Raw genomic sequence first — 12005 nt, 5'->3', positions numbered from 1 at the left:
CGCCGCATTGTCCTAACGGATACGTTCGTCGTACGTCACCCATTTCTGCCATCACTTCACGCAGTGTTGCTTGTTTGTTGGCACTAACAACTGCACGCAAACGCCGCTACTCGTCAGCCAGTGCGTTGTCAGTGGTGAGAGGTAACGCCTGAAATCTGGTATTGTCGGCACAATCTTGACACTGTGGATCTCGGAATACTGAATTCACTAAGGATTTTCGAAATGGAACGATTCAAGCGACTAGTTCCAACTAACATTCCGCGTTCAAAATCTGTTAATTTCCATCGTGTAGCTATAATCATGTCGGTTACCTTTCCACAGGAGTCACCTACGGACAAATGACAGCTCTGCCTTCTGTACGGGATACTACCTCCGTCTGCACATGTGCGAATCGCTATATGACGTCTTTTTTTTCATCTCAGTGTACTTCTTATTGAGAGTAATTCCACGTCATTTCTGGAAGCCACTATGGGAGTTTCTTGCTCAATCTAAAAGTGGAAGATTTCTCCTTTTTGTCTTTCTAACATTCCCAGGATTTTACGGCAACAATAATGGGGCAAAACAGAATCGTAGCTGCTGCATTAACCTGAAGAGGGTAGTTAACGGAAAGCGGTCACCCACAAATAAGGACTGTTGTTACGGAGACGTAAGTCTTCCGGTCTAATATGTTCAAAAACTAAACAACGTTCTAGGTGTTGTTCGAGACCCAAGGATTCAGCGTCTCTTGCGTAAAGTTTTAGAGTACTGTTACTTCAAGCAAGATTTGTACAACTAAGAGAGGATACTTTAAAATCGAAAATGTTGAGAGGAGTTTAATACAAAAACGATACTTACCGCACGTGGCTCATTGCGGCTAGACCGACATACAAACTGGAAGGTAAGGGACTTGGCATCTAATGATGAATCACCATTCTAATAATGCTAGTAATGCTTCGAAAGAAATTTGTACATCAAAAATTGAATGGTTTTGTAGAACTAGGAACTGATATAACAAGAGTGTTAAATAAAAACTCGCGATCATGAATTTGATGTCAAGATACATACTTAAGAAGCAAAATTACTTCAGCAACAGTAGTAAGAAGGATATCACAAAATAATGTGGTGATCAACAAGTCATTAACATTCCATTTATGTCGTCATGTGCTCCAAATGCTCATACTTTCTGTCGAACGTGCATGGAATTTGGACAGACTAAAGATATTCCATCAACGCCATTGCACGTGCTGCAACAACGCGATATTTTAAATCCCCTTGTGTAATCTAAACATGCCCAGACCACATTTTTGAGTTCAGCCAACAGAAAAAAGCGCTGGGTCATCTGATAACACTTTTATATTCTATACAGCGACCAGGAAAGGACTGATTGAGCGCTTCCCCAGCCACAAGTGGTCACCCATTTTGCTGGTACCACATACTCTCCTCTAGGAGAGGCGACAGTGTTTCCGTAAAAATCTGTGCGTATCCTTTACCCATTGAACTTCCTTCTATGATGTTTAGAGCCAAACACGTTGTCCACTGTACTATCGCGATACATGTTCACACTCCGCTGCCTCTGATGCTCTACTTGCATTAGCAAGTGCAGATTCTGAGCGGCTCACTATTTTAGCTTTGAACTTTCCCTGATTTGTGGAAGAGAAATACTTGAAGAAATACCCATTTGTCCTCATATCAGAAATGAGCAACATAATCACATGCATTTTGTGCAGTCTCGCTGGTTAATCAGCTGGTGAACTCACATATGGTGCGGATGGTAAAATGCAAACAACGCCGAGCTGACTTATTGTGGAGGCAGGGGAAGTTTTTCTGCAGATAACACGTGGATTACGAGCAACGTACCAGAACATCTTCTTCGTTCGCTGCACTCTTCGCAGGCCTGCTTCTTACCCTGGTGTAACACTGAAGTGCCCTTCGAATAAAAAATATTCGTGCATTTGCTGAATTATCATTCTTGTGATTTCATTCACCCCTGAGGAAGGTTGGTTGACAGTAATGAAGTTACAGAAGAGGAATGCTCGAGGGACTGATAGAATACTGGCAGAAGTGTTACATCAACTAGTGGACCACATTGTACCATCACGACAGTGTTAGTATGTATCCATTTAATAGGGGTAGAGTCTTTGATTAGTAATCAGAACGTCCTCGGCGCCGGCTTCAGCACCGCTTGTGCTTAAATTCTGAATAAAATAAATTAACAACGGCCGCCAAAAACTTTCAGCATAAGAAGTCGTTCTCTTTCTGCCAACGGCCTTGTCAAAGAGAGCGGAGTAGCGGACAGATTTTCAGGGCATTCTCTTGACCTTGGGTTGGAAAACTGCCCCTAAAGACTGAAGAATCAGAAATAATCAACGGCATGAGGACGCAGAAGACAATGGAGGCATTTGCATCAAAGACACATATCGTGTATCCACAAGACATGCGGCCTGTAATTGAAAAAGTGTGATGACGATCTGTCCATTAGCACAAGATTCCAGAATAGTCCCCCATTTGGATCTCAGGAAGGGAGCTGCTAATGTGAGGTGGCCATGAGAAACATATTGAATAATCAACGAAAGGATAACGTCTTACGAATCGTTGCGTGGAATGTCAGATGTCTGAACGTGGAAGGGAAGCTAAAAAATCTCGAAAGAGAAATGCATGGACTCAGCCTGTATATAGTGGGTCTCAGTAAAGTAAAATGTAAAGAAGAGAACGATATTTGTGTCGGATGATTATAGGGCAATTTCAGCATCAGCAGAAAACGATATAATGGGAGCAGGAATCTTTATGAGCAGGAAGGCAGGGCAGAGAGTTTGTTACTGTCAACACGGTTACCCTCACCACGAGGAGGACGAGGACATTAGTGTTTAACGTCCCTTCGACAACGACGTCATTAGAGACGCAGCACAAACTCGGATTAGGGAAGAATGGGGAAGGACATAGGCCGTGTACTTTCAAAGGAACGATGCCGGAATTTGCGCAAAGCAATTTAGAGAACCCACGGAAAACCTAAATCAGGAAGGCCGGACCCGGGTTTGAACCGTCGTTCTCCCCAATTCGAGTCCAGTCCACTAACCACTGTGGTACCTCGCTCGGTTTCTCATCAGAAACGAAAGCAAACCAAAATCTACAAAATACTTGAAGTATAAACATCGATGTCGAAGTCAGAGGATGAAGAGGTAGAGAAAGTATATAGAAAGTACATGAGGATAGTGAAGGGGTAATCCAGTACGTAAAGGAAGGAGAACATCTAGTAGTCATGGGTAACTGGAATGCGTTGTCGGAGAAGGAGTAGAAGAAAGGGCTACGGGAGAATATTGGCTTAGATGCAAGAATGAGAGAGGTAAAAGATTAACTGAGTTCTGCAATAAATTTCAAATGGTAATAGCGAATACTCTGTTCAAGCATCAGAGAAGTAGGAGGTATACTTGAAAAGGTATGGAGGTAAGGAGGATTTTAGTTAGACCGTCGCCTGGCAGAGTTTCCTAAATCAGACACTGAAATGTAAAGCGTATAAAGGGACGGATATAGACTCAGACTTCGATCTGGTAATGATGAAGAGTAGGATCAAGTTCATCAGACTAGTCAGGAAGAATAAACGCGCAAAGAAGTGAGCTACAGAAGTACTAAGGAATGAAGAGATACAATTTAAATTGTTTGAGGCTATAAATACTGCGATAAACAATATCTCAGTAGGCAGTTCAGTTAAAGATGAATCGACCTCTCTAAAAAGGTCACTCATAGAAGTTGGAGACAAAAAGGTAGGTACAAGGAAGGTGGATAGTAGGAGAAATACTTCAGTTAATCGACGAAGGAAGGAAGTACAGAAATGTTCAGGGAAATTACTCAGGAATACAGATATACAAATTACTTAGGAATGAAATAAATCAGAAGTACAAGGAAGCTAAGGCCTAACTGCTATATGAAAAATGTGAAGAAATCGAAAAAGAAGTGATCGTCGGAAGGACTTTCCCGCCATATAGGTAAGTCAAAACAACCTACGGTGAAATTAAATGTTAGGGCGGGAACATTAAGAGAGTAATGCAGAGCAGAGAGCGGCAAGGTAGAAAGAGTATATTGAGGGCCTCTGTGAGGGAAAAGGACTTATCTGAGGACGTGATGGAAGAATGAATAGGGATCGATAGGAAACAGATAAGGGATCCAGCATCAGAATTAGATTTTAGAAAAGCTTTGGAAGAATTAAAATCAAATCGGACAGAAGAGATAGATAACATTCCATCGGAATTTCTAAAATCTTTGGGGTAAGTGACTACAAACTAACTATTCACGTTGGAGTATAGAATGTCTGATATACCATCATCCAAACAATTCCCAAGACTGCAAGAGCTGAGAAGTGCGAGAATTACTGCTCAATCAGCTTAAAAGCACATGCATCCACGCTGGTAACAAGAATAATATCTAAATGATCCGTTCTCAGGCTGCGCTTGATAATGGAGGGACGGTTGATGAAAAATCAAAACACGTTCATAGAGTTCGTCGACTTGGAAAAAGCGTTCGATAGTGTCAAATATTGCAAGATGTTCAAAATTCTGAGAGAAATAGGTTTAAGCTATAGGGGAAGATGGGTAATTACAGCTTGTACAGGAACCAAGAAGAAAACTAAGAACGAAACGTATGGATTAAAAAGGGCGTAAGACAGAGATGTAGTCATTCGGCCCTACAGATCAGTCTATACGAGTATTTCTTTATAAGAGAAGTCTACTACTATCTAAGATAGGTCTTATTTGAGGAAAAATGTCTGAGAATGTACGTTTGGAGCAAAGGATTGTATGGCAGTGAGAGATGGATAGTAAGAAAACCGAACCTGGAGAAAATCGAAGTTTTCGAGATATGGCGTTACAGAATGTTGTAAATAACATGTTTGATAAGGTAAGGAACGAAGAGGTTCTCCGCAGAATAGGCGAGGAAGAGAATATACGGGAAACACTGAAGAGAAGAAGGCTCTGAGCACTATGGGAATTAACATCGGTGGTCATCAGTCCCTTAGAGCTTAGAACTACTTAACCTAAGGACATCACACACATCCATGCCCGAGGCAGGATTCGAACCTGCGACCGTAGCAGTCGCGCGGTTCCGGACTGAGCGCCTAGAACCGCTAGACCACCGCGGCCGGCAAGAGAAGAAGGAACAGGATGATAGGACATCTGTTAAGGCATCACGGAATAGCTCCCATGGTACTAGGGGAATTAGTATAGAGTAAAAACTATAGAGAGAGGCAGAGAGTGGAATACAATCACCAAATAATTCAGGACGTAGGTTGCACCTGCTACTCTGCAATGAGAGGTTTGACACATTAGAGGTATTTGTGGTGGACAGCATTAAAACAGTAAAAAATAAATAAATAAATAACTCAAATATCATTTTACTAAAAAAAAAGGAATACGAAGACCCAACAGAACCGAAATATTACAGTCTGATTTGTTTGGTAAATGGTCCAGCCGAAGTATAGGAAATGCTTCCGTGCCACCGCCTAAGGGACTGCAGAGAGGTAGTAGGTCTCATACCCTCGCAGTATGGTTTTAGGAACGGGAAATCCATTGAGGACGTGATAAATCACACAATGAATATTGTCAACAGCTCAGACAAGTATGTGATAGGGATAATGATTGATATAGCTGTGGCGTTTGATAATTTGTGGTGACCTGCCCTGCTCAAAATACTGAAACAAGTGGAGTGTCCCAGGTGTCTCCATAGCAGATAATCACTCAGACAGGCAGGAGCTATTGCCAGGTGTAGAAGTACGAAACCAGAATTTCCCTATTGATGGTGCTAGCCTTAAGTGTACGGCCCGTGAGACCGTGTCTCCAGCGCCATCTGCTTGCTTTGACAACTGACGACGAATGTCAACACACAGTAGCCCAAGTTCTATACATCAGTATCTGTTTCAAACCCTTAAACATGCCGAGTTTTGTGCCTACGAACTAAGATTTGGGGACGGCATTGGTTTTCTGTTATCATTTTAAGAAATCTGCTGCAGAATTGCATCAAATGATTGTATAAGCTTTCGGCGAACATGCTCTCGGGAAAACACAGTGTTTCGAGTAGTTCAAAAAATGCGGAAGTGGTGATTTTGACGTGAGAATCGACGAGCGTGGGAAAGCACCGAAAAAGTTCGAAGACAATGAATAGCAGGCCTTATTGGATGAAGATTGTGCTCAAACTCAACGACTGAATTTGACGCAGAGGGCCGTTTCTCTGCCGTTGAAGGCTATGGGGAAGGTGTGGAAAGTAGGGAAATGGGTTCCGCATGAACTGAATGACAGACAGCAAGCATCTCGTAAGACAACTTGTGCAATGCTACTCGCCAGACAAAAAAGAAATTCGTTTCTCCATCGAATAGTGACAGGCGATGAAAAGTGGATACTAAGCGTCGTAAATCATGGTTGAGACCAGGCAAACCATCGACATTCACTGCGAGATCAAATCGCTTTGGAAAGAAGACAATGCTCTATGATTGGTGGGATCAGAAGGGTGTCATATATCATGAGCTGCTGCAACCTGGTGAAACCATTAACACTGATTGCTACCACCAGAAAATGATCGATTTAAATCGATCTTTACGTGAGAAACGACCGGAATATGGGAAAAGGCGAGAGAAAGTCATATTGCTTCATGATAACACAGGAAAACGGGTCAGGGAAACGATCGAGGCGTTGGTAAATATTAGGACATGCGGGTTATTCTCCAGACTTGGCTCCGTCCGATTATCATCTGTTTGCATCACTGGGACACGCTCTCGCTGAAAAATGCCTCAATTCGTATGAAAATAGCTCGCTGATTCGTTCGATTCAAAGGAAGAACTCTTTTTTGGCGTAGCATTCACGGCCTGCCGTAGAGATGGGACAAATGTATAAATAGCAATGGAAATTATTTTGAATAAAATATGGTTTATCAGTTTCAAACTACGGACCTGTAATTATTCCAATCAAATTCCAGTTTCGTACTTCTACACCTGGTACGACTGGAAAGCAAACTGAGGCGTCGCAGGTGATATTAGGCTTGCTATACCTAGTCATAAGAGAGAGAGGTGTACAATATTGACTTAAAAAGTGAGAATGTGATAACGAAAAGATGTACTTTGCACAGGAGCAGTATAGAATAAGGAATTAAGGGCAGTCTTTTATATAGAATGGGAAGAAATCTGGAATGTTCCATAAACAGGGAAGAGAACGTCCCAGGTCCTTCCTAATATAAAAGAAAGAACAATGATGACGTACTTTCTTCGACCAAGAGGAATTTAAGTTACTTTCTGGATACAGATAGCGCACCACAGACACTTGTGAATATGGAGCAGTCGGCACCTCGGATCACATCGTCTGGGAACGTGCCATTACACAAGGTGTTACAGACCAGGTACAGACCAGGACAGGGACGCATTTGTTAATGTTACAAAATATCAGCTTATGAACTGCACACCTACATGTCTGAGACGCAACGAAGGCCATACATCAAGACAACGAGACGTGCCACGGCATAACATCCATCTACAACAACCTTCTGGAAGCAGTGAGGAGACAAGCCTCGGGATATACCAGGAAGGAATTCCTGACACCCTGACAGTCATCTTCTAGTCTCCTTAGGTGACACAGTAGTGTAGTCCCCGTGGGTAGTTGCACCTCAAGAAACGTTCAAATTTGTGTGACTTTCTAAAGGATCAAACTGCTGAGGCCATCGGTCCCTAGACTTACACACTTCTTAAACCAACTTATGCTAAGAACAACACACACACCCATGCCTGAGGGAAGACTCATACCTCCGGCGGGAGCGGCCGCGCAGTCCGTAAAACGGCACTTCTAACCGCGCGGAGTTGTACCTCAGAAACTGGGGCTGACCATCCAGACAAGTACAGTAGCGTAGTGTAGTGCTGTGTAGTGTTCCATTGTAGTGCATTTCAGTATTGTAAATTACAAACTTTTGTGATCTACCATTGCTGCAAAGTGTAACAGACCAGTAGCGTGTGCCTTCTGATTCCAGATAAGCAGATATCTGCGTACCAGATGGCCAAACCTTTTTGAGTTATTATTATTATTTTTCTTTTTTGTAGCTATTCTTTGCAGATCTTCTCCCCTTAAACAGTAAAATGCCTACAACATTGCCACAATGGTAGCATCGGTTCCCGTTAGGCCTTCATGGCTTGTTCGGACGGAGTTCAGTTTATTTTTTTAAACAGTAAAATGCTTAGTTATTTCTTTCACGTTTGAAATTACTTTAAAATATTGTATGCTATCTTCATGCCGATTCGTGTGCAACATTCGGCCTATTCTTTTACATTCAAAGAAAATAGCAAATAGGCTGTAAACTCCCCACAAAATAAATAATAAGAATAATATTCACATTTAGTGTAACCTGCCCACAATAAAATAATATTCACATTTAGTGTAACCTCCCAACAGAAAAAGTCCGAAACCTCCCAACAGTAAAAAATATAATTATAACATTGACATTTAGCGTAACCTCCCAATAAATAAATTCCATAACCTACCAATAATAAAATGTGACTAACCTCTCAATAAAATTGTCGCTCACTTATAACCTTTCAATAATGACTGTGAATTTTGGACGTCAGCAGCGCTGCGTCATGGCCCTGAAAGATCATTCTGAATAAATCGAAAAATCTTACTTCATTTAAGTCGCCGGATAACGCGTATATATCTGCTCCTATAAGAAATTTTTCTGGCGCAGCTCTGTGCAATGCTGCACGATAGATTTGTCATGTATAAAAAGAAACAACTGATTTTTCCTTTCAATAATCGGGATGACCAAGGATTGGAGAAATTAGTAAATTCTTTAAATTGAAATGAATTATTGTCAAAAGTTACTTTTTATGAGAAAGACTATTATTAAGAGGTTGTTTTTAAACATTTACATGGGACTTGATATAACAATACTACGTATGCGCGAGGCTGCATTTACCTTATTCTCAGGCTCCGCCATCGCTCCACCACGACCGGCCCAGCCAACACGATACACCAGACTGCTCGCTAGCTACTTACTGCTACTAACACACAGTTGCTACTGCAGTCAACACTGCTCTTTGGTCTGAGATTCTCTTATAGCTTACATATCGCACGCAGCGCGAGCAATCCATCGAAATTACATCTGCTCGAGTGCGCTGGCAACAAATTCTTTGATCATGGACCTCTTATATAACCCTCCACTGGGGGGGGGGGGGGGGGGAATTTAGCAGCGATGGTGAGTCAATTGGAATTGCCATGAGCAACAAATTTTTCTATTATCTATTTAACTAACTAAGTCTACAGTCACCGAGTATGTACATTCTTGATAAGTGCAGAACATATTAAGAAATGAAATAGAGTGCACACGCACTGAGTTCAGAACATATTAAGAAATGACACAATGTATATGCAATGAGTACAAAATATATTAACAAATAACATAAAGTGCACACGCACTGTATAAGTCTTTAGCAATTTTTACAAGAACTGAAAACATTAACAAATGAAAAAGTGCACACACACTGTAAAAGTCTTTAGCATTTTCACAAGAACTGGATAGATTAAGAAAAGAAAGAAAGTGCACACGCACTGTAAAAGTCTCTAGCATATTTAGGACAACTAATCATATTAACAAATGAAATGAAGTGCACACGCACTGTATAAGTCCTTAGCATCTTTTACAAGAACTGAATACATTAACAAATGAAATAAAGTGCACACACACTGCAAAAGTCTTTAGCGTTTTACAAGAACTAAGAAAGGAATGGGAAGGATTGCATCATGGTTGTAGCACAGTAGGTTGCACGTAGCTGCAATGAAAGCCCATATCTTTCTACAGAAGCACAACACCAAGTGAGACAATCTAAAGTTCTCTTCCCTGAAGTAATTATCAGTGTAGCCAGGACACTGAAATGTTGTATTAATATTGTATGTCATAATTTCGGTAGTACATTAGGTACACCAAATAGTAGGACCATAATAACATCTCCATCGTTCAAGGTGGTGGACAGCTTGGTATATCAACACCACATTCTTGTAGAATCCATACTCTTACATCAACGTAGAATTAGTGCAAAACCCAAATATAGTGCTCCATGATAATGAGGATGGACAGGACATACGGATATTGCAGTAATTGCTGGTAATAAGGTCAGAAGGTGAAGGATAATAAGTCTTATGCTAGTCATAATTGAGAATTACATTAGTGTATCAACCGATTTGAATAATTATTGGCACTCATTGGTTAGTTACTAAACATTTCTGTACTATGTATCGAGTACTACAGAACATTATTCATAAGTCATCTCGTTATAGTAATTATTACAGAACATTATTCATAAGTCATCTGATTAGAGTAATTAGTGGCATCATCAGTCTTCTCATTACAGTAATCATTGGCATAACATTTATAGAGTACACTAAAATATTATTTACAGAAATTATTGGCATAGCATTTATGCATAAGTCATCATATTACAGTAATCATTGGCATACATTTATGCATAAGTCCTCTCATTACAGTAATCATTGGTATGCATTTATGCAGTGTTACAAAACATCATTCATAAGTCACCTCATTACAGTAATCATTGGCATCATAAGTCATCTCATTACAGTAATTATTGGCACTCATTGGCCAGTTACAAAGCATATTTATGCATTATTCAGAAGTCATCATTCAAAACAAGAGTTAATTACTGGCATAGCTTTTATGCATAAGTCATCACATTACGGTAATCATTGGCATAGCATTTATACAGTATTACAAAACATCATTCAGTATTGAAACTTCCTGGCAGATTAAAACTGTGTGCCCGACCGAGACTCGAACTCGGGACCTTTGCCTTTTGCGGGCAAGTGCTCTACCAACTGAGCTACCGAAGCACGACTCACGCCCGGTACTCACAGCTTTACTTCTGCCAATACCTCGTCTCCTACCTTCCATATCCTCCTACCTTTCATATCAGCGCACACTCCGCTGGAGAGTGAAATTCTCATTCTGGAATCATTCAGTATTATTCAGAAGTCATCATTCAAAACAAGAGTTATTGCGTGTAGCAACAAGCTGCTAGTGACTATATATGGTAAGTGACATAAGACATATTTAAAATGTAAGACATTCTATCTATTACTCAAGGTCTGTAGTCCAATAATAATTAGACATAATGGAATCAATACATCAGAAAAATTTGCATTAAATTTAGGTATAGAAATATATCTTTAACTGGTAGCATTATTTAGTTATATACTGATAACAGAAGGGACTGGTGATAATTATTATTTTTTGTGCTAGCAAAGCATTGCATTGGGAACTATAGTCAATTGCTGGAGCATGAAAATAGTTGCTTTTGACTTATTGCTGGAATTAAGGATTAATAACGTCATTCGTTATGAGTCAGCTGTAGCAAAGTTATGAAACAAGTATAGTATATGTGATCACATTCATAAACGATAGACACAACTGGGTAAAAAATGCAAGTGTCAGAACAGGTTTTATAACTAAGTGCTTATAGCTATTAATATCATGAAAGCTTCTCCTGGAAAAAATTACAAATGGGTTATTGAGCTGAAAGAAAAAATGTATATTATGCTGAAAAGTAGTAAGCTTCGAATTAACAGGTAATGAAACGTGTACTTAATATGTATGTACTCTAGCTGTCTTTCCCAAAACATTCAGTCATTATACTATACGACATAAGACATACTGTCAAAAGGAACTGCAACAAATACTTAAATAACTACATAGCATTTCTTAACTAATAGAAAATATATAAACTCCATCATTATCATCGTCTGCAAAGAAAAACTTCATTATTCATATTACCATATTCTTCATACAACTATTCATCATCATTTATTATCATCTGCAAAAAATAGACACTTCATTATTCATATTAATATTACCATTTACTTCATACAACTATTCATTATCATTCATTACTTCATATAGTATAGAGTTTCTTACTTCTAGCATATATCATCACTAAAATTAACATCTGTAGTTCTGTCTGACAGCCTGCATCAATCGCCTCGTATTCTGAAAGAAAAATA

The 12005-nt window shown here is 39.9% G+C and overlaps 1 non-coding gene across 1 annotated transcript; it reads right to left on the bottom strand.

Moving 5' to 3' along the window:
- Positions 1–10764: 10764 nt before the first annotated feature.
- Trnal-caa (transfer RNA leucine (anticodon CAA)) lies at positions 10765–10839 on the bottom strand. The gene has a single exon. It is a non-coding gene; the product is annotated as a tRNA-Leu (tRNA).
- Positions 10840–12005: the final 1166 nt, after the last annotated feature.

Source organism: Schistocerca cancellata, chromosome 5, assembly GCF_023864275.1.
Source record: "Schistocerca cancellata isolate TAMUIC-IGC-003103 chromosome 5, iqSchCanc2.1, whole genome shotgun sequence".
Lineage (NCBI taxonomy): Eukaryota > Metazoa > Arthropoda > Insecta > Orthoptera > Acrididae > Schistocerca > Schistocerca cancellata.
Note: the sequence above shows the minus strand (reverse complement) of the source record. Positions and strands in the feature narration are given on the sequence as shown.